This window comes from Rhincodon typus, chromosome 3 (assembly GCF_021869965.1).
Source record: "Rhincodon typus isolate 14 chromosome 3, sRhiTyp1.1, whole genome shotgun sequence".
Taxonomy (NCBI): domain Eukaryota; kingdom Metazoa; phylum Chordata; class Chondrichthyes; order Orectolobiformes; family Rhincodontidae; genus Rhincodon; species Rhincodon typus.
The window spans coordinates 112911845-112917661 of NC_063334.1; the positions used below are offsets into that span (position 1 = coordinate 112911845).

The window sequence follows — 5817 nt, forward strand, 5'->3', positions numbered from 1 at the left end:
TTCAGACCCTGACAAAGTGTACATTTCATAGTCTCCATTTTCACTTCAGATTTACAGCATTCAGAGCTTTTATATTCTCTCTTTACATTGCTCTATAAGATTGTACATCAAGTCATGTACATACACTGTTTTGTACAATCTTGTATACATATATCTAATTGAAATATAAAAACTTCTGACAGGGCTCTACACACTGTATGCAGGGATGATGTCTAGGAGAGGCTGGGATCCAGAATCAGGAGTCACAGTCTCAGGACACACAGGAGACCCTTTAGGCCTGAGATGAGGACAAATTTCTTCACTCAGGTGGTGGTCAATCTGTGGAATTCTCTGCCACATGAAGGCTAGGGAGGAGAAATCAATGAAGATATTTAAGAAAGAGATAGATTTCTAGAGGCTAAACTATCAGGGAGTATGGGGAGACAGCGGAAATGTGGCATTGAGAAGGAGATTCATCCATGATCATTCTGAATGATGGCACAGGCTTGATGGGCTGAATGGTCTTCTGTTGCTGCTATTTTCTAAGTAGCTACACCACTATTGACATCTGAGGGTTTGCACCTTGCTTGCCTTACTCTGACTAATTCCTGAAACTACTGGCAGGAAATAATCCTATAAGGCTGCACACTCTTGACAAATTTCTCTTACTCTCGGTGCATGGCAATTTTTAAAACATTGCTTGCGTCCCTCCTAAAGTGTCTCAACTTGGTTTCCTGTGCCCCTGTCCCAGTGGTACACAAATGCTGACTGCCATTGTTACCTTTCAGTAAAAATGTTTTCCACAGTGAGATACAAAAGGGCCTGGCACGCATGTATGCACTGCCATGGCTGGGTCACTCTGTGGTTACTTTGTTCGATCACTTGCTGCCAACTCAAATAAGAAACATGGCAGAATGCCCTGGTAAGATTCCCAGCTGCCTCACCTTCCTCACGAAATACAAGCTTCCTTTAAATTGTAACTTGGACTGAGATGATATTTGCACATGGCTCTGCGGGAGATTTTACTGAGAGTTTCCCCAACTCGTTATGATTCCAGACAGGATATCGCCCAAACGGTTGTGCTCCCAGATAAGGAGGGATAAACTGGCTTCCCTTCCTTACACAACCCTCACTCTTGTTTGGTTGCTACAAGATTCACTTAGAAATGGATAACATTTCCCAGCTCAAATGTATTTATGATCGAAAAGGAGTCAACTTAACCAGGTTTTCTTGAGTTGAAGAAAGCGCAAGTTTATTTGCTATTAACATAAAAGAAAAGATGACAAAACATGTATACACAGATCAGAAATGAGAGATGAGTCCAAAAAGTAAAATTCTAATAAAGTGTTGAATGATGAATAGATTGCAAAAACGTTATGGCTATAAAGGTGAATGATTTCCATTGTGCTGAGTTTGACAGTTGTGCAGTTGTTTAGAGAATCTAGGCTCTACAGCCAGCTGAAAGAAATTGCCCCCGTTTCCTTCAACTATGACCTCCGTTGTGCATTCAGATATTTCTTCATTTCTTTTTGACCTGCGTACACATGGGCGTCTAGTGGAAGCTCTCAGCAGTGACCCCTCGCACCATGCTTCAGCACAATGTAATTTGAACCACAAGCTAGCACAGGCACCAAGGGTTTTTGCTGATTTTTAACCCCCTTTCTTGTACATTCTTGGAAGAGCAAAACACCAACATGCCTTTCACCCAGTCTGACTTTCTTTCAGTTTATCATGTCCACAGTTAGGAGCACAACCCACAGGAAATCACTGTTCATTTTTTAAATGGTATCTCTCCCTTTGAAGTGTTGCTGTTTGAAGTTCCTTTGACACTCTTCAGCTCTTCATTTCAAATTTCAAGGATATTCCATGAATCCTCTCAGGCTGCAATATAATCCACACAGGGATTTTAGACAGTCATTCAAGCTTTTGGTTCATATGTCTTTTAAAAAAAAACCATAAGTTGTGCTTTAAAGCTCAACATGTCAACATAAAGATAATTTTGGGGTATGATTTTTGTCATGACTGTATATGTACATTTAGATCATAGAGATTATAAGTACCAGCAAAATGCTTTAATTGTTGAAAGAGGATGCTTGGGGTGTTCAGATAGAATATGTTAAGGTTATGAAAAGTATTTTTGATGTAATTACTTGTTATGTGATGTGACAACTTGCAATTTGCATGATATGCTTTGCAGTTTACTTTTTATTATCCATTTAATGTATACTACAGACAGTCAAGGTCTTGTGACAGATGTTTTGAAGTTTTCTCATAACACTAATTATTTACCCAGCTATAATATAATGTACTTATCATACATAATCAGTGTTTACTGTTGTTACTGCACATCACACACAGACAGCTGGTAAGGATGTGTTGGGCAGAATCTTACCAGACCCTGAATGACATGGACTCTGGCAAGAAATTTGAGAGAATCAGCTGAGAGGTCAAGATAGCCTTGATTGGCATCATAAGCAGTAAGTCGCATATTCCAGCTAAGTTCCAGATATCTGGATGAGATTCTCATCAGTGACGGGCACAAAGCCAATTAACAGAGAGGCGATGGCCTAGTGGTACTATCACTGCACTATTAATCCAGAGACCCAGCCAATGTTCTGGGGACCTGGGTTCAAATCTCACATTGCAGATGGTGATATTTGAACTCAATAAATACCTGTAATTAAGAGTCTAATGATGACTGTGAATCCATTGTTGATTTTTTAGGAAAAACTGCCATCCTTACCTGGTCAGGACTACATGTGACTCCAGGCCCATAGGAATGTGGTTGACTCTTAACTGCCGTCTGGGCAATTAGGGATGGCTAATAAATGCTGGCCTAGTCAGCGACGCCCTCATCCTGTGAATGAATATATAAAAAAAAAATCACTCCTTAACTAGTGCCTAATTTCATCTCTTCAACATTTAGGGATCCTATTCCACCAACTACTAAATAGAAATTAGTTGCCAAGAATTCCTGAGATGAAAGCCAAAGCAGGAGGTTGGTGATTCCAGCTCACTGTTCCTCCATACCTCCACCTCAGATACCTGGCACCCTACATCACAAGGTACACTCTATGGTTGTGGCCGCACATACTCCTTGTCTATGGACCCTGGCACATGCCAGCCTATCCGCATCATTGTGACACCTCTCGGATCCACTTCCACCTCTACATTGTCAAGCTACACATGGCAGCGTACCAGCATCTCTCACTATTTTGCTGCTGCTGCTTTGTGTGCATTAACAGGCACCAACTCACAGGCTGGACAGGTTGCATCCCATGGCGGCTCCCTCTCTCTCTTGGCTCTCACTGCGCTAGCATCTACTCAGATGGTCACAGCATTCCTGCCTTGCTTTACCTCACCTTTTAGCACTCTAGCCCCTCATTCACAGTTTAGAATCTCACAGTACTTCTGCCTTGCCTTCTAGCTTCGCGCAGAAATGAAACCAGGCATCTTGGCATGCTGCTCACAGTCATCAGTCAAGTGTGTGGACACTTTGCTGAACGGCGTTGTGCCATGTCAATCTCTCACCTGCTCCATGTGCCAGCTGCATACAGCACAAACTGACTACGTGTGCTGCAAGTGGACAACCATGCGTTCAAACTCCAAGGGAAGTCATCCTCAGTTAAACTATGGGAGACACTCTTCAGTCAGGGGTGCCAGCACAGCAACCAAGTCATACTCTGTCCTCAGTTCCAGGGCTTGGGCACAGTCAGTCAGCTTGGGGTGGTCAAGGTCAGATAGTCCAGGTATCTACAGTCCAGGGAATGAGCCACAGTCATCCACACGCTTACCGTGAAATCAGTCCAGGGAACACAGCCAGGGACCTGTAGCTATATCAGTCAGGGATTTGGTCAATCATCATTTGGGGCTTCCTGTCTAAGTCACTCAAGTGTGGGTGAGTTACGATCTGTCCGATGTATCCGTCCAAAAAAAAATCCAAGGAATTTATCAGGGGCCACTGATGTTGGAGAGAGGCTGGGGGATGTAATTGTTGGGATTGGAGACTGAATGCTAGTTTGCAGAGGGGATTACAATACTAAGGGGTTAATTCAATACATGAGGTGGCGAGATGATACAGCATAGGAGGGAAGGTGGTCAGACAGGAGTAGGAAGGCATTGACAGTAAGCAACCCCATAGTTTCCATGGAGAGACAACATGCCAGCAGAACTGGTATATTTCCTTGATATACCTTTAACCCATAACTAATTAAAAATTGGTCTTTCTCCCCCTTGAATGTATTCAGGGTCCCCGTGTCCACTGCACTCAGGTGGAGTGAGATCCATTGATTCATGCCCCTTTGAAAGAAGCTAGTCCTCCTCATCTCTGTTTTAAATCTGTCACCCCTTCTTCTAAAACTTTGACCTCTTGTTTTAAATTGCCCAACGGAGGGGAAGCATTCTCTCTATGTCTACTTCGTCAGTCCACTTTAACATCTTATATACTTCAATTAAGTCTCTCATTCTTTTAAATTCTAGAGAGTATATGCCTAAACTGTTCAATCTCTCAAAAGGCAAGCCTTTCATCTCTGGATTAATCTAGCAAAACTTGTCTGAACTTTCTCCAATACAATTACATCCTTCGTCAAGTGAGGGGACCAAAACTGTATGCAGTACTCCAGATGCAGTTTCACCAACGCCTTGTACAATTGGAAACTCTTCCCTAATTTTATATTCCATTCCTTTTGTAATAAATACCAAAATTTCATTGGCCCTCTTTTTTACCTGTTGTACCTGCATGTTAGCTTTCTGTGATTCACACAAGGACAGGTAGGATGAGAATGACAGGTAGGAAATCCAAGGACCCTCTGGAATATCCTGAGAGGAATTGACCAGGGGATCTATTTACAGTCTCCCTTCCACTGGGGTGCTTATTGGAACCAGCCAATCTTCTTATCAGGAAGGGGCATCCGGAGGGAGCTCAGGGGTTCACATTACCTTGTCGCCTTGTTACTGATGCTGAGCACCAATGGGGATGGCAGTGGAGTGCATGTCTATGCTCATCTCCAGTAGGCTCTGAGACTGCCAGGCGTGGCTCCCCAGGGTAGAAGCAGCAGGGTGCCAGCTGCATTGCTAATTCTGTAGCCTGTTTGTCGGATTGCCCAGTATTCCTGACAAACCTGCCCCACTGCTCCTAACTCTGCCTGTTCATTTCAATGAAGTCACTGATTTACGGCACTGTGGTGTTCTTCTTGCCTGTAGCTGAGCAAGTGCCTGGTCTCTGCCAGTCCTCCGAGTGTCAGCACCCTGGGGCATCGCTTCTTTAACCGGCGGTGGGAACATGACAGGAGAGTGCTCGCCAACAGTTGCAGCCAACTCTAATCCAGATACTATACCCAGATAGCTGAGCTTTGCCATGCTTTGACAGCCTTAGGCATTAACATATTATGTACAGGTGAATCCCTTGCCCCAAGCACTCTTGACCTTATGTTGCAAGATATACTTGATGCCTGATGCCTGTGATCCAATAATAATATTTGTCTACCTGGAAAGATGGCATCCAGTTGCCAATGTAATAGGCTCCTGTGACACTGGCTGCACATAGTGCAGGAGCTGCTCACTTTACACCTTGGACCATGGAACCTCATGCATGGTGAAGGATGGGCAGCCTCTGTACTTTCAATACTGCATTTATGAATCAACAGAGACACACACACACATACACACTCACACACACACACAGACACACACGCACATACACACACACACACACAATCACACACACACACACACAGACACATACACACTCACACACACACAGACACACACGCACATACACACACACAGACACATACACACTCACACACACACAGACACACACGCACATACACACACACA

At 43.7% G+C, this 5817-nt stretch overlaps 1 long non-coding RNA gene across 1 annotated transcript in view; it reads right to left on the reverse strand.

Moving 5' to 3' along the window:
* Positions 1 to 1204: 1204 nt before the first annotated feature.
* The window catches only part of LOC125488012, a 6149-nt gene continuing 1536 nt past the window's right edge, over positions 1205 to 5817 (reverse strand). Inside the window, exons 3-4 of the long non-coding RNA XR_007266192.1 lie at positions 2723 to 2836; positions 1205 to 1860 (exon numbers count right to left, since the gene is read on the reverse strand). This is a non-coding gene — a long non-coding RNA (uncharacterized LOC125488012). The remainder of the gene's footprint in view (positions 1861 to 2722; positions 2837 to 5817) is intronic.